The sequence below is a fragment of the Mixophyes fleayi genome, chromosome 12 (genome assembly GCF_038048845.1).
Source record: "Mixophyes fleayi isolate aMixFle1 chromosome 12, aMixFle1.hap1, whole genome shotgun sequence".
Lineage (NCBI taxonomy): Eukaryota > Metazoa > Chordata > Amphibia > Anura > Limnodynastidae > Mixophyes > Mixophyes fleayi.
Window position 1 is genome coordinate 28,667,868 of NC_134413.1, and position 22,470 is coordinate 28,690,337.

Genomic DNA, 22,470 nt, shown 5'->3' on the forward strand with positions numbered 1-22,470 from the left:
GCACCTGTATGGCTAAAAGACTGTGGTGCTGCTTTCTGGATGTATGCTCTGCAGTCATATCTGTCCTATAACTTAAAGGCACACTAACACTTTTTAAAGTTATATACAGCAATATAAAGGACAAGGCATGCACTATTGTGAATTATTAGAAGTCACCAAGAAGCTCTTTGCCTACATGAAATGCAGACGACTAATTCCGCGCCTACTTGCTATGGCAACTAGTGCGGCATAAACTTGTAGAACTATAGTAGAAGAGGTCTTCACCTTTATACAGCCGCCGTTCCCATAGAGACTAGTTATGCTCATAGGTACTCGGATGCCCTCAGGACTTACACTCAGTGTAGTACAAGTTTATGTTCACACGGCAGCACACAGGTACAGGAGGTAATACACGGGGTAGAGACAGGGCAGAGATCTACGGACTGGACAGAGCACCGGTGGAGACGTCAGGCACAAGCAGGGTCAGGGTCACAGGCAATGGTTCAGAGTCCTGGTACAGGCAGAAGGTCAAGGTCACAGGCAATGGTTCGGAGTCCGGGTACAGGCAGAAGGTCAAGGTCACAGGCAATGGTTCGGAGTCTGGGTACAGGCAGAAGGTCAAGGTCACAGGCAATGGTTCGGAGTCCGGGTACAGGCAGAAGGTCAAGTTCACAGGCAATGGTTCAGAGTCCGGGTACAGGCAGAAGGTCAAGGTCACAGGCAATGGTTCGGAGTCCGGGTACAGGCAGAAGTCATACACAGAGAAAGCAATCCAAGGTTTCATCATAGCTCCTGACACTACTACAATGAGCTATATAATCAGACTCCCCAGATACTCTTCGAACCCAAATACACGACTTTCTCCATACATGCACCGTTCCCCGCCTTACTGAAACACAGCTATCAATCCTAAAATGCTGAAATCACGATAAAGTAGATTAAAATGACCCTTAGAAGCGCAGCAGCTCCATTCCCGGATTGGCCTTACGGCATTCTACTACAAGAAATTTGCCTCCGACCTGCACCTATGCTTCTCTCGCTCTTGATGCAGTTTTAAGTGGTGAAAAGTTTCAGAGAGACCCCACCAGAGCGGACGTTAATATTATCGCCAAAGAGGGTCGAGAACCTATTCACTGTGAGAGTTACAGACCTATTTCACTATTGAACATAGACCTAAAGCTATTTGCCAAATTACTTGCAAACAGACTAGCCAGAGTAATCCCCGCCCTGGTCCACCCGGACCAAATAGGTTTTATCCCCGCTCGACAGGGAGCTAACAATACTAGATGAGCCATTGATCTAATTGAGATAGCAAACCGGGCTCAAGTTCCAGCTCTGGTGGTGTCTATTGATGCAGAAGATGCATTTGACAGGGTCTCCTGGCCTTTTATGAGAGCTACTCTTGCGGCAATGGGATTTGAAGGTCGATTCTTATGCAAACTAGCGTCCCTTTATTATAACGGTCTTAGCCTACGGCGCCGCATCGGGATATTATGCCAGATTCTCTTTCTATATTCTTCCCTTTCTGTATGGTATGATCGGGTAACGATTTGATAAGTGAACTCTGTGTGGAATTTATATCTACAAGTGGATTGATTTTTACTATGCAAGTGATCCAGTTCCTTTCGTTATGCTAAACACGTGTGGTGGTGATTAGAGTAACCATTAGTCAACACGGTGAAGTTTGGTATCTCTGGACGTAGGATTGTGATAAATGGTTAGATTATAAGCCCAATTACTAATTCAGTATCCTTTTATCCCCGTTCTGTCAAATTTTGTTTATTCAAACGTTTGGAGACATTGTAAAAGACAAGAAGGTCCTTCCGTATGACACCCGCTTTGGTAACATCCATTAAGAATATTTCATCATTGGACTTAAAAGAAGCGATTTTTGTCTGTGGACATTGTGGACTATTTATTCAGTATACTAGCCATTCTATGTTGAACTTGATGTATGCGCCTTATGTACCTTTGTTATATATTTTGTATAAGATTGAATGAGGTGGCATTCCTTGAGACAATTAGGCAGCTGAAGCAGGGAGTGCAATTCTGGATTATTGTTTATAATTACATTTTTATGTAAGTTTATTGATGATAGCTATTACCTCTAACTGGTTTTAATTCTATCTTCACTACTTGGTGCTACTTTTAAGACACCTATTGATAGTGGCATTTCTGGGTGTGCCTAATTAGTGTTGGAATAAACACCCAGTTTTTCCTATTTTTTTCTATTTTTCTCTCTTAAACATCGTACTCACTGGTTGGAGCTGCCATCTGTTGAATGTGATATATTTTTTGAGGGTCAAAATATTAACCCTTGAGGAAGATCATTTGTTTTATTGATGGAAGTTTAAAAAAAGAGAGAAGAAAGATAAATGAAAGAATATACACCACATTATTGTCTCTATATCTACTTATTGAAGGAGTTGAGGACTGTAATTATTTGGTCATATTTTTTTGCCCAATGCGCCTTGTTGTATTTCATTGTTTGATTTTTTTGAAATTACTTATATTTATGCATGCATAGAAAAGTAATAAGGAATAGCGAGCATCAGCTTTACAATACTTAATTAACAAGATTAACTTTGCTGACTGGAAGCAGCAAACAAAATTCTATTATAATTCCTCCAATTCATGTAAAGACAGGGCTGCCGAATGGGAGTTCCAGCCTTGATGTATCTATTTCTTGCCTTTCTGCAAAAGCGTTCAGCCTAGGGAAGTGTGACTGCGTGGGCTAATGGAAAACTAGAAGCTCTCTGCTATTGGTCCACACAGCTACCTTTTTTACAGTCAACTTATGGGGCAATTTGTTTGTGGAAGCCTCTGGGCTAGAACCCCATTTCCCACCCACCTATAATCCACCACTTGCAGGCACCCAAGACTGCCAAGGGCTTTGTATGTCCCTACAGGAAGGTGTGGTTGTGTGCATCTATTTATTATTTACCTGCAAAATTAAAACAAGCAACCTACTAAATGTAGCGTATATTAGCAGCAGCAAAATTACACATTTTTAGAGGCAGGTAGGTACATTTTGTAAAAGTGTATTTGGAGTAAGTTTATATTTACACCATACTCATTAACTTTCCTAAAACACGTTTTAATCCCTGACCAACTCTCCTAAACAAGTGTTAACATTCTTATGGTGTGCATGACCCAAGTTGCAATATTTACACTGCACAGACAGAGCCTTAAGACAGAAATAAACTGTTCTTCTGGTCATGGCAGTAGAATGCTTACATAAAAGCAGTGATTCTAGTCCTCAAGTTGTCCCCCAATATAATGGATGTGCAACATGTTTGTGCCTTTGTCTTATTTAAAACTAGTTTTGATTTCAAGTACAATGGTAAGTGGGTAGTGGGTAGCAATGCGGACTCGCAGCATAGTGGTCATGGTTTCTTTTTCAACCTGGGACCATTTATGTTTGCCCCATGTTTGCATAGGTTACTCTGAAGCAGTGGCGGATCCAGGGGGGGGCGATCTGGGCGATTGCCTCCCCTAGCAAGGGCTTGCTGCCGACGGCTGCACACTATGTGCAGGTCCATTCGGCAGTGACAGGCATGGACAGTATGCTGCCTGGCTGCTCTGATTGTGTTTTAAACACAATCAGAGCAGCCGGGCAGCATACTGTCTCTACCTGTCACTGCCGAACGGACCTGCACATAGTGTGCAGCCGTCGGTAGCCTTAGATGTCAAAAAGGGGATGGGGCCTAAATCGCCCCCCCCCCCCCCTAAATCGCCCCGGGTAGAAGTATTCTCTAGATCTGCCCCTGCCCCGAAGGTGCTCCGATTTCCGTTCACACTCCAAAAACATACTGGTAGGTAACTGGCTAATGACACCTGACATAATGGACCCTATCATGTGTGTGTGTGTTTCTGTGGTAGAGAATGCAGACTATGGGGCATATTCAATTGTTCTGTTTCCGCGGCGCGTAAAAAACTACTACCGTTATTACGGTAGTAGTTAGCTGGATTTCAGCTCGCGGCTCAGGGAGCTGCGAGCTGAAATCCAGCGAGAAAATTACCGTAGTGACGGTTTTTCTGCGCACTATTACCGTAATAACAGTAATAGTGCGCGGACCGTGGGATTTTCGGCGTTTCCGCCGACAATTGAATACCCCCCTATGAGCTGAATGTTTACAATATTCTCTGTAAAGCTCTGCAGTAGCAATAACTCAATGTCTCCTGAGCCGTCTTAACACATTGGCACGCTGGGGTTCCACGAGCATAGGGGCCCCATAGGCACCCGGATGCAATATTACCTATATATAATCAGGCGCCCGCATCACATGACAGGCGATGCGGCCGTGTCAGCGCACGGGCGGCCGCATCACATGACACACGATGCGGCCGCGGCGGCCGTGTCATTGATGACGCGGCCGCATCGCGTGTCATGTGATGCGGCCGCCTGTGCGTCCCCCGGGCTGCATGTTGCCAGCCCGCCCCTGGCTGTTAAGACAATCCTGAATGTCTCATTTTGAGACAATTTAAAACATTTAATGATGTTCTATTTTTTTCAAGCAAATAACACTTTATTAAATGTACCCAACAGCATTTTGTCCATGTGACTGATATTCCATTATACAGTAATATCTTTACAATAAAAACAGAGCAGTACATTATATTGATAAGTAGTGTAACAAACCAATATACATTTAGCAACATGAACCAGTTATAATGTAAAGTGATATAACCAGCAAGCTGTATGCCCAGTTTGTAGCCTGCATTATCCATACGACATCACTTAAAGCTGCACCTGCCGCTTACGCTCTATAGAGGATCTAGCGTGTGGGGCGTTCCCGTCGGCGCCGATCGCACCAGATGCGCGTTCCCGCCGCGGCTCTATACCACATATCTCCAGCAGAGAGCGCCCCGTCTACTGCAGCATCCTCGGAACGGGAGCGGGAGGGGGAGGAGGAGGTGGGAAGCAGCTTGTTCTGTTTATTCCCATCCATCCTCATCAGCTCTTCTGCACGCACAGGGATGGACCTGTCTCCGGGGGACCCTCAGGCTTCCTTCCCACCACCCTCCTCGGCCTGAGCAGGTATCGGGGTTGCCCCCCAGGTGTCATTGGGACCATGTACCGGGCTCCCTACAGCCTGTGACAGGAAAATAAGAGAAAGCAGAGGAAGCAGCTGGAGAAGGAGGAGAAGCGGATTCTCTGGTTGCTAAGGTAATCCCAGCTGGTCCTATACTGGGTTACAATATATCACACCCCAGGATCACAGGCTCCTTCATATTGTATTCCTTTCCTGGATGAATCACTGTGGTAATCATTTTATTTCCCTGCCATTGTCAATCCATACTCCCCCCTTTCTCCATCACCAATATACAGAACACAACCAAATCCTGACCACCATGGCAGCCACACAAATGCCAGGAGGGGGGTGCTGCTTGTGCTGGAATTTGAGCAGCGCTGGGGTATGACACTGCTGCTTTGTCTTGTTTTGGGGCTGCTTGTAATATATAATATTCATTTTGTTTTTATGCATGTTACTTCAAGTCAAATTACAATCATGACTTGTATTTGCTTGATAATCTAGCACAGTATTATATTGGAATTTTAGACTGCTGCTTTATGTTTAATTTATATCAGATGTCTGATTGGATTATGTCAACGTTTTCATATCTTACTATATTGTGTGTGGATGGGTGTTGGGATGATGAATGAGGTTCGGGTGGCTGTTTGGATGATGTTTAGTGTGTTTATTTTGAACTGTGTTTATTGTGTGTATTATTATATAATAGTGCATGGGCAAATAGATATAGATAAATATATTGTGTGTTTAGGGAGCCTGTTCTGATGATGTGCCTTATGTGTCGACTTGTGAGAAAAATTACAACCTGCTGTTTGTGATACCTCAAATCTGAATTGTTTTGAAAATGGTGACACCATTTAGTGTCATCTTCCTAGTAGATTCTTTTAGATGAACTGCAATAGTCAGTTCATATTTACTCAGTGTTGTTGTATATAAACACTTTGAGGTTTGTGTTTGTGGTTTTCCTGTGTTAAGACTGCAATACAATTTGTTTTGTATTGATCACATTGTATACAAAGTTTCATATTATCAGTAAATATTATATGCAAATGCACGTTTTAGCTTCAATCTGTGGGGGGAAATGCTTCACTGACTTATATAGATATAGAATGACATTTCTCTCTCAAAGTGTTAATGGAGTACTGTTTGGTTTGCTGAACTAGTGCCATATTGTTACATACTGGTCCTATATATCCCCAATGGTGTGTGTAGGTGAATATTGCAAGGTTTGTGTTGCACTGAAATGTATATGTTTAGGTTACATAGAGGTTTGTGTGTTGCTGTTTTTTTTTTTACTAATATTTTATGTGCTATTTGGTCAGTTATATCTCGTATTACTGAACTGATTTGTGTAGGATCTCTTTATTGATTTTTTTTTTTGTTGCTATTATCTTGATACATGAACAATATAACTTCTATGTGTGTTGAATTGTCTGTTGGACAAACTGCATTCCAAGGTAGACCTGCTTTAATTTGGGTTTGCGCTGTGTCCTTGAAATGTTGATATTATAGCGAATAGGTTGTACAGTTAATTTATTTATCACTGAGTGTGTGGCTTAAGCATAATGTGTTTTATTAGATAGTCCTATGAAAACAAATAAAATGCAGTAGATCATGGATGCTGGGACTTATTGTCATTTTTAAATGACTACATTTGTGTATGATTAATATGTTGAGATTTGGTTACAATTTGGTAATTGTTTTTGTTACTTTTTAAACCAACAATTCATGTTGTTATTTTTTTCTATTTTAGAGACAACAAGAGTTTTATTTGTCTATTACATATTTTTTTTGTTAGCTATGTGATTATCTGATGCACTGAGTTCTCTGTTGGATTGTGGTTGATTGTGCACAGTTCCTGGATGGCATTCTTTGTTTCATACTTTGATTTTGGAGTGATATTAGAGAGGTTGAAGGCTATATGAACCAACCTTTTTTTTTTTTTTTTGTCTAGGTCTGTATTGTCCGTGTATAACAGGTAAACTGTTATCCATCATTTATGCATTTACAAATAATCTGTTTTATTTTATATTCTTTGTCTGGAGAATGAGGGGAAAGATCTGTATTTTAACACATGTTTATTTGTACTTGTCCTATTTGTATTTCATTATCAATATGAACAAATGTTCACTATATTGTTGGTTATTTTTTTGTATTAACAGCTTCTGTGGGCTTGTAGCATTTGAATTGTATGAATCTAACAGACCTCATGCTGAAATTTTAGCATTTAAATACAAATGTATAATGAATGTAATTGTGGGGTTTTCCAGGGCACTGGTGCATCTCTGGAAAGATATATTTCCCCAGTGTATAGAATGGGATTTTTAGATGTCTTGATGTTATTTATAATGGTGTTACTTTCTCATAATGAAAATACTGTGTTCTACTTTCATATGAAGAAAAATGGCAGTGCTTGAATAAACATTTATCAGATTGACTACATTAACAAAATTTAGTGCAACTTATTACAAACTGCCTATGATATAAAATATTTAGCTATCTTATATTCCAAACATGCTTATATTACAAACGTTCTTGAGTATAAAATTAGAAAAAATTATATTAACGCATATATTTTAACACAGGAATTGTTACTTCTTTTTGGGGAAGGGTCATCTCTTTTTAATGCTTTATATAAAATATTGGGATTTTCAACGGATATGCCATGGGCCATACTCCAACATCAGATGCATACGAACCACCAGGGGCTGTCTCAGCACTGCTCACAAGAGGGGGACTGGCAGGATTGCCCAATCTGTGTGGGGTTTGTCAGTACAAATCCTCTTTTGCAACACAAAGTGCCTACTCTTGGGCAATTGCTCAAAATGTTATGGGGAATTGCATGGATCTGAGGACCAGGATGGCAGTGTCTGTGGTGGTGCAAAGGTCCCCACTGGCCAATGGGAAGAGTATGGCATCCCTTGCTAAGTGAGGATTAGGTTGAAATTAAAGAAAGATTTATTTTGCAGACAAGGGTGGATAAAGGTTAATTTACACTGTGTTCCCTACAATGGGCACATTTTTCTCCCCCATAAAGGACTTAATTTCTCTTTCACCTCTAAAAAGTGACAACTGTTATGAAGACAGTCCACTTACTCACATGATTCATTTTTAACTATAATGGAGGACAAACTGAATAGTATTTCAGAAGAAAACTGAAAAAGTTTAACTTAATGAAGGGTGGATCCTAAATAAAAAGTAGGTTGGACGTGATGACATTTCAACTGTTGTTATTATTATTATTATTATCCTTTATTTGTTTGGCGCCACAAGGGTTCCGCAGCGCCGTACACTGTACAAAACAGTAGACTATACAGGGTAAGACATTACTGAACAATAAACCATAAATACCAAACTTCAGAGGCTCCAGGCAGGCTAATGCAGTAAGGACGGAGCAGAAGAATAGGTATGGATACAGGAGGGAAGAGGGCCCTGCTCAAGTGAGCTTACATCCTAAGGGAGGGTGAACAAGACTCAGGCACAAAGGGAGACAGTTGATGCATATGGGAGGGAGAAGGGACCGGGAGGAGAGAGGGGAATATGGGTTAGGTGGAAGGATGGTAGGCTTTAAGGAAGAGGTGAGTTTTAAGTGCTCGTTTGAAGGAGTTTAGAATGGGAGAGAGACGGATGGAGCGAGGGAGGTTGTTCCAGTGAAGGGGGGCTGCACGGGAGGAACTGTTTCCACCATGCAGATTTTTTTGGGACATCGACCAGCCTGTAAGACTAGCAAGACTAGTCGCAGATACATTTTACAAGTGTTTTTCTAAAGACAGAGTTGTGGGCATGAAATGCAGTTAGAGAACAAGAAGGCTCATTTACATCCATAATCATTGCTTGGTGCAAGTTTATGGTTTGTATACGGTCCTTATTGTCTGTGGGCCGGAGTCATTAAGGAGAGCAAAGCACAAAAAAGGAGTACATTTGCACCTTGGCAAAACCATGTGGTAAATTTAAAATGTGAGGACAGATTTATAGTTGGGAAAGGGCATGTCCTAGATTAACTTTAAAAAACAGTGTAAAAATAAAGCAATCAAGTATTTGTTTTCTACATGAAAAAACAGCCAGTATTTTTCTTATGTGCAAAATAATAAACTAATTTGCACCCCTTGCTTTGTCTCATGGTTTGTCCAGGAGCAAACTTACTCCTGTTTTTTGCTTTGCTCTCCTTAATGACTCAAGCCAGCTGTGTATATACCCTGTAAACAAGACCCACTCGCCCCCAAGTTTCTACTGTAGAATGCAAAAGATTTATTGAAGGTGATAAACATCTGCATATTACTATCAACCAAAATAAACAATGATGGATAAAGAGATACAACCAGCATTACAGGGATATATTGTACATTGTTTCATAATATTTATACAACTAATTACGTATAACATGAAGAAAATATTTGCTAAAACTGCATAGTAGTGATAGACAAAATGTGAAACCCAATATTTTAATCGTCCTCTAAAAAAACAAAGCCTTTTAATCGCACTGCACACTGTAATCAGCCCTTTGCGCTTAGTGTATGTAACTAAAAATATTCAATTAACATTCTAGTAAATAATTGATTTATTGATGCAAGTGTAGCAAGTTATGGATTCTTCTGCATGCTCAGGTATACAGTACTTGTGTGATCAGTAATATAGCTTCCTTGGGACCTAAAGCTTTTTTTTCTTGTACACTATGCTTCCGCTTTCTGTCATGTTACTTATCAGGCACAAACTATAATTATTTTTCTGTGTCACTGTCAATCTGAAATTGGAAATGCGTGATGGATTATTAGAGATGTGAGCTAAACACTCTCCCTATGTTTGCAAGGCCTCAGGCACTTTTCTTGTGTCTTCTGTTGCATGAAAGGTGAGCTAAGGCTCAATGCTATACGAAATCTCAGCATATTAAATTTATAACCTCTCCTTATCAAATTAAGAAACCTAATATTATAATAACCATTATGCTGTCAGTTTGCAGGATGAGTTGTACACTGTACTTCTTTATCTTGTTGGGGGAAGTTTTGAGCAGATAAAAGTTGTTGCTTTTTTTTTACTTGGGTAGATTGTTGGACTAGAGTAGTTGGAAGGTGAAGGTAGTTTTTAGAGCAATTTAATCAGTGGCAGTAGAGAAATGGTGGACAATAGTCAGACGAGGGGCTGAATATGGCCCTTTTAAAACATGTAACCTCACGATCTGAGTAAGTTCCATCCTTTTGTTTCTCCCTAATGACTTTGGAACCAAAGTGAGTACGATGCCATCACTCTGTGTAGCAGGCGAGGCTAAAATTGGATGATGATGTCATCTCATCAGCTTGACGATCCGCTCATAGGTTATCTTACTGTTAGACCTGTGTGAATATCATGTTGGTGTTGTCATATTGTGATCCGATGCTTCTCAAGAAAGTCAACGTGTGGTCCCCTTGTACAAACAGGGCTATTTAGGAGGCCCCTAAAAAATACCACATTGCCTCTCTCGGGACTAGACCTCTCAGAAAGTGGAAAAGTGCACAACAGTTAGTTGGAAGAGCACTGGATCATGGCAAAGAGTTATTAGCAAGGGACATCATGGCCAAATACAGGTAAATCTAATGTGTTATAGTATATTCCACGTAGGGCTATATTTTTGTATACTAAGTACTAAATTAAGGCATTGTCAAAAGGTGCAGGTTCATAGATCAAATGGATGGGGCAAATGACAAGGCAGGTAGATTTAGAATGACAGAAGTTCTGTTGATGCAAGGTGTGACTGAAGATCCTCAAGTTTGAATTTTTGATCAACTGGGTTGTGTAGTTTACCAAACGTCCCAAGTGGCCATGGTCTGGAATCAAAGCGAAAATAAAAATATGCCCTATTTCTTGTAAAAGAACAAAAATGACCATAAACAAGAGTAGAACAGTGCCATTCATTGGACAAGTCATTATGAAACATGGCACAGCACTTACCCAGCATAAGTATGAAAATTTTCCACTATAATGAAGGGACGATTAGCATGGCTTCACCCTGCTATAGTGAAAAAATATCCACAGAGATAGACAGCTTGGCTGGATTCACACTAAAACAGAAAGGCCATGAGTGGGGTTCCCCTGCTATAGTAAAACTCTCCCCAGGCTGGTGCCTCTATGGGGAGTGGGTACAAAAAGCAGCTCTCATTATCCATCATTAAGGTGCGTGGCACATGCCCCAGGCCCACCCTCTGCTTAGCACCATAGTCAGTTATTTGCTTCATGTATTTTTCAGTGCATGAAGCCAACAAGGTTCACAGACTCCTCAGAGCGCTGTCTGAGTGGTAACCCCACAACACAGTTTCTGAACAGCCCTGAGCAAGGAGCATTGCTGCAGCGCTGTGCTGGTGATTGCAGCTATATCTAAGTAAGGGGGCTGTATAGAGAGCTATAGGGAGGGGGCTATATAGAGAGCTATAGGGAGGGGGCTGTATAGAGAGCTATAGGGAGGGGGCTTTATAGAGAGCTACAGGGAGGGGCTATATAGAGAGCTACAGGGAGGGGGCTGTATAGAGAGCTATAGGGAGGGGGCTTTATAGGGAGCTACAGGGAGGGGCTATATAGAGAGCTACAGGGAGGGGGCTGTATAGAGAGCTACAGGGAGGGGGCTGTATAGAGAGCTATAGGGAGGGGGCTTTATAGAGAGCTACAGGGAGGGGGCTGTATAGAGAGCTATAGGGAGGGGGCTTTATAGAGAGCTACAGGGAGGGGCTATATAGAGAGCTACAGGGAGGGGGCTGTATAGAGAGCTACAGGGAGGGGGCTGTATAGAGAGCTACAGGGAGGGGGCTGTATAGAGAGCTATAGGGAGGGGGCTTTATAGAGAGCTACAGGGAGGGGCTGTATAGAGAGCTACAGGGAGGGGGCTGTATAGAGAGCTACAGGGAGGGGGCTGTATAGAGAGTTGTAGGGAGGGGGCTGTGTAGAGAGTTGTAGGGAGGGGGCTGTGTAGAGAGTTGTAGGGAGGGGGCTGTATAGAGAGTTGTAGGGAGGGGGCTGTATAGAGAGTTGTAGGAAGGGGGCTGTATAGAGAGCTATAGGACGGGGGCTGCAATGAGAACTAGAAGGCAGCAAAGGACGAGCCATGGAGAGGGCGGCCAAGGGAGAGCCGTGGAGGGGGCGGCAAAGGGAGAGATATGAGGATAATAATAACACAGTTTTTCTCTTTCATTTTTGTGATTGATGATACTGTGCCTTTAATTTTAGATCATAAGAGCCCCCTGTTTTTAGTGCCCCAGGCCCCCCAAAGTCTTACTTCAGCCATGCATTGGGGCCAAGATACATAACAAGATCGGTACCTGAAGTGGCAACTTTGACCCCCAGTATTCATAAAACCCATGACCATTGTACCAAAAGAGTGAAAATAAATACAGTTATAAAATAAAGTTTAATTGAACATAAGACCCCCTTAAGTATTAATCTTTTAATATGAAATAAAATATTTTTTTAGTTCTTGATTCATCATAGTTCAAATGAGAAATTAAATCTTCCTTCTTGATTAGTCAAGTTCTCAATGTTGGTAAAATTCACCAGAAAAACATTAACAACTTACAACCCACCTGCCAATATGATCAAAGTCAGGAATCTCCAGCAGTGGTGGTCCCAGGGAAGCTCTGCTTTGATCACTTAGTGGTGGTCAGCTTAATATGCAGGTGGGTGATTTTTTTTATTTATTTTTTTAAATGATTTTTGATGATGTTCTTTTCCCCCACTTAGACAAAGACCAATCAAGCAAAGAGAAATAGGACATTATTTTATATTTAATAAAGTGTTGAATGCTGGTATTGGGGAGTTTTTGATTCAATTAAACATAATTTTAAAATTGTGGCTTTTTTTTTTTATTTGTCCATTATACTGGCAACATTGGGGTGGCAAGGTTAGCACTACAGAGTTCCAAATTTTGTCAATTATTCCAGCCCACACAACCCGTGGCGTTCCATTCAGTGTCCCAGTATTTACTGTATTTTCCCATGTATCAGACGCACCCTTTTTTGAAAAATTTGGGCTCTAAAAACTGTGTGCATCTTATACAGTGGCAGCGGGGGTGAACCAGGGGGGGTGGGGGGCAGTGGTGCAGCGGCATTAGGTAACATTTAGACCGGATCCAGGGGGGGCAGCGTTACAGTGGCAGCGGTATTAGGTAACGTTTAGACCGGATCAAGGGGGGGGGGGGGCGATCGGGGCAGGGACTTGCTGTCGGCGGCTGCACACTATGTGCAGGTCTGTTCGGCAGAGACAGGCAGGGAGAGCGGCCTGCTTTGATTGTGTTTTAAACACAATCAGAGCAGCCGGGCAGCACACTTGTCCCTGCCTGTCTCTGCCGAACGGACCTGCACATAGTGTGCAGCCATAGGCAATATATGAAGACAGTAATTCATCATCAAACACAGATGAGGACAAGCTAATGGAAATACTTAGCAAAGCAGGACTGACACTCTAAGGTAAACCACAGCAAGTGAGTAGCTTAAAAACTCCCTCACACTTCTCATTATTTAAGCAAGACCGTCAAGCTTTTTTCATTAATTTCCAGGACCTGCAGGTGGCTGATCGAGTAGCGGATGGAGCTATGGTGAAGGATCAGAATGTTGGAATTGGTCCATGGGTATTTACAAAGGGTTGAAAGCATAGTGAGGGGTTGGCTTCCTTCCAGTTCTCACCATCATCTTGCAGATTAATGACTGACAAGGCCTCTGCTGTTACTCATCTTGTAATATCTTGTAGCACTCTTAGAGCCAGGCACTTCAAACTCGAGTTGCAGGTGCAATTAATAGTTACAACTTTGATTGCAATGATTCCAGATCCCTTATCTGGCAACTAACTGTTGGTGAAAGACAACCTTCTGGGGGCTCAAATGCTTTAGATTGCTTGGCTGCTTTCAATTTTTGTACAGTTGCCAATTGCCTATTATGATCCACAGTATGTATTTGCACCAGTGATCAAAGCCCAAAATCTAAAGCACAGTGCTTCTGGACATTTGTTTTTTGTTTTGATTTACAATATATTTTTAAAATTGATTTATAGCAACTTATTTAATATACTTAAAATATAATATATGTAGCACCAGTACAGCTGTAATAAAGTATTATTAGTGCAACATTATCCTGTCTGCATGTAATCGTGTGCTTGGTTTTTCCCCTGGTTTGACAACCGTTCAACAAACCTGTCTCTCTAACTTCTAGAGTATCACTTCTGTATCCAGGTAATATCAGTAGTATCTCAGTACCAGTTTCTTATCCTAGATCAGTCAGTATGTCAGTTTTAAGAAGTAGCACTGTATTATGGTCATGTCCAGTGTTGGGTGGTTTAGAGCAGTGGTTCCCAAACTTTTGCAGTTCGCGGCACCCAAAATAATTACTGAGCAGTCCTGTTTTAGAAGTAGTTGGGTCAAAAAATTGTAATAAGTATTTAGGTCAGACAGAAATACTTATTTAGTTGTATGCAAAAATGCCCCCTCTGCATCCAGACACTCTGCCCTCTCTGCAGCCCTCTGTCACGCTGCCCCTCTCTGCAGCCCTCTGTCACGCTTCCCCCCTCTGCTGGCCTCTGTCACTCTGCCCCCCTCTGCTGGCCTCTGTCACGCTGCCCCTCTCTGCTGGCCTCTGTCACGCTGCCCCTCTCTGCTGGCCTCTGTCACGCTGCCCCTCTCTGCTGGCCTCTGTCACGCTGCCCCTCTCTGCTGGCCTCTGTCATGCTGCCCCCTCTGCTGGCCTCTGTCATGCTGCCCCCTCTGCTGGCCTCTGTCACGCTGCCCCCTCTGCTGGCCTCTGTCACGCTGCCCCCCTCTGCTGGCCTCTGTCACGCTGCCCCCCTCTGCTGGCCTCTGTCACGCTGCCCCCCTCTGCTGGCCTCTGTCACGCTGCCCCCCTCTGCTGGCCTCTGTCACGCTGCCCCCCTCTGCTGGCCTCTGTCACGCTGCCCCTCTCTGCTGGCCTCTGTCATGCTGCCCCCTCTGCTGGCCTCTGTCATGCTGCCCCCTCTGCTGGCCTCTGTCACGCTGCCCCCTCTGCTGGCCTCTGTCACGCTGCCCCCTCTGCTGGCCTCTGTCACGCTGCCCCCCTCTGCTGGCCTCTGTCACGCTGCCCCCCTCTGCTGGCCTCTGTCACGCTGCCCCCCTCTGCTGGCCTCTGTCACGCTGCCCCCCTCTGCTGGCCTCTGTCACGCTGCCCCCCTCTGCTGGCCTCTGTCACACTGCCCCCTTCTGCTGTCACTCTGTCCCCTTCTGCTGTCACTCTGTCCCCCTCTGCTGCCCGCTGTCCCCCTCTGCTGCCACTCTGTCCCCCTCTGCTGGCACGATCCTCTCACTCTTCCCCGCGTTAGCCATAAAAAAAATAAAGAACAGAAATTTACCAATCCGCCGGGCGCCGGGACCCAGCAGCCTCCTCTCTCCTGCAGCTGTCACTGAATATTGACGCCAGTGACAAGCTGCTGCGGGAGAGAGGAGGCTGCTGGGTCCCGGCGCCCGGCGGATTGTTAAGTTTCTGTTCTTTATTTTTTTTATGGCTGGCTCGCGGCACCCCAGTGACAGCGCCGCGGTACCCCTGGGAGCCGCGGCGCACACTTTGGGAACCGCCGGTTTAGAGCATTATACACAGACCACTATTAGAAATGTGTTGTGAGGTGAAACTGACTATGTTGTCCATTTACTTATCTAGGCATATTTGTACTTATGTTTTTGTTCCCCTCCCATCTTTATTTGCTCTCTATTACTTGTCAGCAAATCCTTCCTTCTATCTACTGTTATTTCTGCAAACATAGTCATTCAGGCTCCCTTAGTAATATACCCAGCATTACAGCTAATTTGTTTCCTTACCTTGTGGTGGTGAAAAGATCCATCCTAAGCACAGGGTGTGTCCAGGTTCTGTAAACTCTATTTAATTAATAAAACCTGTTGTCCAGAAGCAGGTAAAAAAAATCTTTTTGTTTAATGCTTGCAGTGTGATATTTGTTTATATATTGGTCATTCTAATATTGCAAGCTGCTTTTTAGTTTAATTTGTTGAAATTTGAAATATATTATGTATGTTTTTGAAATTGTGGCACAAGAGTCCTGAGTCATTAAGGAAAGTAAAGCAAAAAAAAAAAGGAATGACTTTGCACTTTGGCAAAACCATGTTGCATTGGAAGGGGAGGTAAATTTGAAATGTGGGAACAGATTTAAACTTGGGATAGGGCATGTCCTAGATCAACTTTTAATTTTAGTGTAAACATAAAGATATCAAATATTTGCATGCTACATGAAATAAACAGCCAGTTCTTAACTTATGTGCAAAATAATAAACTAATTTTCACCCCTTGCATTGTAAGATGGTTTGTCCCAAAGAACATTTACTCCTTTTTTTTTTTGCTTTCCTTAATGAATCAGGCCCAAGGTGTTTGTCTTTAACAGCATGTACCCATGGGAAATGGGGGATCAGATCTATAAGCAGGATCCAAAGCAGCCTTCACCTCTTCTGTTATGAACCAAGTGAGCTTTTGGTTTTTGAATCACTGCTCATAGTGTCAAATTTGGAAACTTTTGTTTTGTACGGCCTTATTTGTTTGTTTAGGGGGTTTTTTTTGCCAACATTTCAGTGAGAAGACCTTTTATGGTTGTAAGGACTCACATAAAGATTTTTTTTTAATTTTTTTATCATACATGTTGAGTCTGGGTTACGGTTATTGGCAGGCTAGGCTCCACGTGACGTGACCACTCCACCACTTTGTATCCCAGTTGGGACTAGGACCATGTTGGTAGGTATGTTTATGCTACTTACACATTAAATGAAATACAACTGTGACACTCTATAATGTAAAAGGATTAGGAATAGTCCTGGACAGTGGCATTCCTTCAATTTACTGTGTAAAAAAAGGGAATAGATGCATATGATGCAGACATAATTCTACAGCTGTAGTCAGTTAAATAATTAGACCACAACTTAAACGTGGGGAACAGTTTTGGGCATCTGTCTATGAGAAAGACATAGGAGAAATGGAGAGGGTTTTAGCAGTGCTGCCATCAGAAAATGTGGGGCCCAGTACAAAGGAAACAGACAGTAAACCACCCCCCCCCCCCCCCTCATCATACTCACCCCTCTCTTTCCCCGTGTCCAGTGGACACAGTGGACTGGGAAATGGTCCAGAGAATGCTACGATCATCCACTGTTGGTGGGCTGTGTTGTTCTCACCTACCTGCTATTGTAGCATTTGAAAAATGTACAGGTATATGAATTACAAGAGAACTAGTAAGTTAACACAATATATAACATACATCAAGCAGGGTGTCTGTGTGTATGTATATATATATATATATATATATATATATATTATTATATATATTATTATTATCTTATATATACAACCAATCTTCCAAAGGTTGCACATTACCCTTAATTTTGAGAATGAAAAAACTTCTCAAAGCAGCCTCTACACAGACATCACTTATTCCAAAATGCTCCCTCATGCCTCTTTCTTGTTCCAATTTTCCACCACATGCCACTCAGACCCCCACTTGCCACAAAGTGCACCTATATGCACTCAGACAAGCTCTCAGATGCTTTGTATACTACAAATCTCTCCCGCATGTCTCACAGATCTTCCCACATGCCCCTCAGATCTCCCTGCATGCCTTGTATATGCACATCACACCAGAGGCTGAACTAGCGAGCTGTGGGCCCCAGTACAAAGAGGCGGAAAGGAAGGAACCAGGGCCCCCTACCCTGTGTATCTGCCGTGCAGCGGCCTCCTTTATTTCCATGGGCCCCAGTGCACGGCACCTGCCGCACCAATGGTAGTTCCTCCTCTGTATCACACCTCCCCACATAATTCCTACCTGTCGCTCAAGCCTCCACACATGCTTTTTATATGCCCAAAAGACCTACCACAAGACGCCTATCTGTCCCTCAGGCCTCCACACATGCCCTTTACACGACCATCAGACCTACCTGCATGCCCCTTAGACCTTACCACATGACCCTTATATGCCCATCAGACTTCCACTTATGCCATCAGACCTCCCCACATGCCCTTTATATACCCATCAGAAAAAGCTATATGCTGCCCAGACCTCCACACATGTCACTTACATGTCATCAGACCTCTTCACATATCCCTTACATGCCATCCGACTGCTCCACATGCGCCACAGATCTACCAGCATGTCAGTTACATGCCCATCAGACCTCTACACATGCCCCTTAAATGCCCATCAGAGCTCACCAAATGCCATTTACATGCCCTTCAGACTTCCCAAATGCCAGGCCCTCAAATTTCTACACATGGCCAATAAATTCATTATTCAGCAAAGAGAAATCAAATAAACAGTACTGCGGAACTGCAGCGGCTTGTCTGTTTGCATTGAGGCTTTGTGGTTCACCACCACGTCCTGGCAAGATCTGACAGTCGGGCACGTACGCAATAGGTCTCCCTCAATAATTACAGTCTTCTGTGGCTGATTTCTATGGCTGTTGCTCTGATACTCTCATTGTTTGTTTCCACTATTTTAGGCAGGGAGCAGAAAGCCGGTTTAAAACTACTGTAATAACGGTAATAGTTTTAACGGCGCAAATTCGGGGGGAATTGAATTCCCCCCTATATGTCAGAGAGACTCCCTGATATAGGGGTGATCTCCCTCACTCACTGAAGAGTCTGGCATTCTCCCTGATGCTGAGCAAGTACAAGATGTGGCTGGCTTCGCCATCTGTGCCATGATGACACAGTTGAGAAATTGTGGAGACAGAAATGTAAAAGACAGTCTCTAGAGATTCATTAGCTGCTTTTCTTTAACGCATAGTTGCCTACTCTCCCGGAATGTCCGGGAGACTCCCGCATTTCTGGGGGACCTCCCGGGTTACCGGGAGAGCAGGGCATCCTCCCGGTTCTCGCCCCCGCAATAGATAAGTTGGGGGGGGGGCTTAATGAAACAGATATCTTGTCATCTTAGCCCTGTCCCCTGCTGTAATTGGCCAAAATTGTGACAATCGTTTAGGGGTGGAGCCAAAATTATGTGATTCGTCAAGCCCCACCTCCGCATGCCCACCTCCCTCGGGATCTCCCTGAAGCCAACGAGGAAAAGTATGGCAAGTATGGGTTTATGTCAGTGGCCGTTAGCCATAACAAGAACTGCATAATTGAATTATAGCAAATGCACATTGGATTAAGGATACATAGGGAGATGGAGGCAAAGATGATAAGATATCCATTATAACAATTTACATACAAAGCAAGAGAGAATATAATATAATGAAATAGATATAATACAAAAAAAGATAAACATACATACAAGATAATAAATCCAGATAGAGAGTGGACATGTTTACATTTTGTGTTAAGCGTATGGGAGGTCCGGTGGGCTGGTAAGATTGGTGAAGTTTGATTGGATGAAGCTCTCTCTGTGGGCGGAGCAGCTATCCTCCAATGAGCTTGTCATTCAGACAGAACACTGCTGCTGGGATCAGTGATGACAGGCCCCCTGTTGTGACCGGGCCCCTCACTCTAGTACCCCCTGTGCCCCCTTGTTGACGACCCTGGGTTGCAGAGGTAGACAAATAGTGGGTTAGCGTAAGGACCCTGAGCTGAGATGCAAAGTGTGAGCCAAAGCCCCTCAGATGTGGGAGCAGTGGCGTGGTCTGTTTTGTAGATATTGGATATTTTCTAGTCAGAATTGTCACAAGAGTGTGTGCAGTAATGCCACTGCACAGTACTATCAGATCAGAAAGCTTGGTATCTGTTAAATAGCCTGTGCTGATGCTTCTGCTGCAAGAAAGAGATATGTTTAATAAACAATTCATACCTACAGGGCTGCCATCAGAAATCATGGGGCCCAGTACAAATGAAACAGGCAGGGCCCACCCCTAGCTCCCCTGGCGCTGAAAGAGATTACTTTGAAGAAGTGATAAATAGAGAAATGGGAACCTGTTCTCTGCAGCAGTAGAAGAGCCTGTGTGCTGTCAAACAATTTCCAAAAAATAAACCCCAATCACAGCACTGAGTAACAGATGCCGATGCATTACAGATATGAGTTCATGAAAAATAAGATATATATATATATATATATATATACACACACACACACACACACACACACACACACACACACACCCAATGAATCACTGATACACTTCATATACACAATTTAAGGGTCCTTGTTCAAAAACTATTTAGAGCACTGACCTATAAAATTAACTCAAACATGTGTTGCCAGCTATTTTTTATCATTCATTTGCTTTTTAATAATATTACTATCTGTACTCCTTTTCATATTTCACATTAACTCTACATGTAAGGAGATAATCTGAATTCTGCAGATAGAGATATAAGAATTTACTCAACGGGAGAAATTCAATTGAGGAGCATTGCGGGCGTGAGATTTTTAAAGAAATTTTACCATAGTAACGGTAAAAATGCACAGCCACGATGTTCTAAGGAACATTGCAGCTAACTGAATTCCCCCCAATGTTAGCAAAACAATCGCAATCTTTGTATAATATAATATATATCTCCATAAAGCACTGTATCATAAAATATTCGTATAGATGCGCAAATGCTAATTTAACTAGTGCAAAAAATCTCAGTATGGTAAACTGTTAATGAGTCGACCTATATCCTCATATGAGAGAGGTTAAATCCATACCTGAACCAAGTGGAAAATAAAGAAAGTACTATTACCGTGTAAGAAACAATGTCTTACTATTCAGTGTATAGCTGAACTACTATATTCAGTGTATAGGTGAATTATGACAGACAGGCTCACGACAGCAGCGGGGATGCCGAGGAGAATAGCTCATCGGTGGACAGCGGGCCCCTTGGTAAGTCCAGGCCGCAGGCCTCCTGGTGAGCCCAAGCCACATACGCCAGTAACGTCTGTACCACCTTGAGGGCGCCCCTGCATAGGTGACAATGGGATAGTGACAAAGAAGGTGGAAAGACAGTTTTGTCATCAGCATAGAAACGGGTTCTTCACTGCAAAGGTAGTAAGACTGTGGTATTCTCTACTAAAAGAGGTGATGATGGCACATTCATTAACAGGATTTCAGTAGATTAGATGACTTTCTTACAAGAAATGGTATCTCCAGCTATAACTATTAGATTACATTATTAAGGTGATTGATCTATGCAATTAATTTGTTTGACATTGATGAGGCCAAGAATTCTTTTCTGTTATTATGACAAATTGTGAACATCTTGTCTGGTGTTTTATTTTTTGATTCTCTGGATCAACATTGCTAGAATTTATAAAAGGTATCACTTGAGGGACATTTGTCTTTTTTGAACCTTACTAACTACCAGGGGTGGATAGGGAAAATGGCCCTGGAAAATATTCTGAAACTGGCCTCATGTGCTAGGTGGGGCCAAATTGTCAGTAGTCGGTGTCAAATCAACAGGAGGTGGGCCACCAGTGGGCGTGCTGCCATTAATTAATTATTATTGCTTATATAGATAAAGTGCCACCATATTACACCATGCATCCACATGTGGCAGTAACCAGCATGCACAGTGTTAGGCCATCCTCCTACCAATTTCCTTTCAAACACATTGGCAACACTGGATGCCTCACTGTTAGGTGCATGTGTTTCCCCCTTCCAGCAGATCAGAGTGAAGAGAGGCATACCTCCCAACATTCCCTATAGTCAGGACAAAGTCCTGAGCGAACAAGATAATCCAACCACAATCGAGACAATTGACAGGCAGTCTTTCTCTTACCTGTTCACAGGGGCAGACCTAGACTTTTTTTTGGAGGGGGAGGGTTGATTTAACATAACCCTCCCCTCCTTCTCTCTGGTTGACCCGTGGCTTTCATTTGACCACTTGGCCGCAAATCAAAGGCATGCTAGGATGGGCGGTTACCCAGATAGCTCCCCTCTGGATCCGCCACTGCCCGTTCTTGCAGCTTTTACTAGCTGCTGGTCTTTTTAAGGTCAGTTGCAGCTATAGTCGGTACTAGACCATTCTCCAAATCCTTCCCATCCCCCTCAATTAAACCGGCAACGCTGTGTGCACTACATGCAGTTCACCCTTCATGAGCAGAGCAGTGTGAAATGGGACATATCTCCTAACGGTCCTTGCAGTCGGGGCAAAGTCCAGACTGAGCAGGACACTTGCCCAAAATCAGGACTGCACCATCAGAATGGGGCTGTCCTGCTCACTCCTACCTGTTTTTGCACCTTTTGATACCTGCTGCTGCTGGTGTCTTAAGCTCAGTTGCTGTTTGGATCCTGGAATGTTGAGGCCCTGTTTGGGAATATCTACATGAATTATGGAAAGCCTATATATACAGTTGTAACTAAGAAATATAAGCACCCTTGCAGTTTTTTTTCTAATAATGCAACAGTTGTTCTGGTTATTTTGGTATCCACTTATGTATTTCTTTGGTTTGCAGTGGAATAAAACAAATAAAGCAGAAAAGTTATCAAAGTTGTAACTTACTCCACACAACAATCCTTAAATTATTGGCACCTTTTAGTTGTTATCAATAGGTAATTGTATGGGGTGTTCAGACT

General features: G+C 42.9%; 1 protein-coding gene across 2 annotated transcripts in view; it reads left to right on the forward strand.

The window, feature by feature from the left end:
- The first annotated feature begins 4,852 nt into the window (after positions 1–4,852).
- The window catches only part of RGS6 (regulator of G protein signaling 6), a 321,463-nt gene continuing 303,845 nt past the window's right edge, over positions 4,853–22,470 (forward strand). The window contains exon 1 of one of the 2 annotated variants that reach the window (XM_075193162.1): positions 4,853–5,149. The gene's annotated coding sequence lies outside the window, so the exon portion shown is untranslated. The remainder of the gene's footprint in view (positions 5,150–22,470) is intronic. The other variant, XM_075193163.1, reaches the window with a different exon arrangement.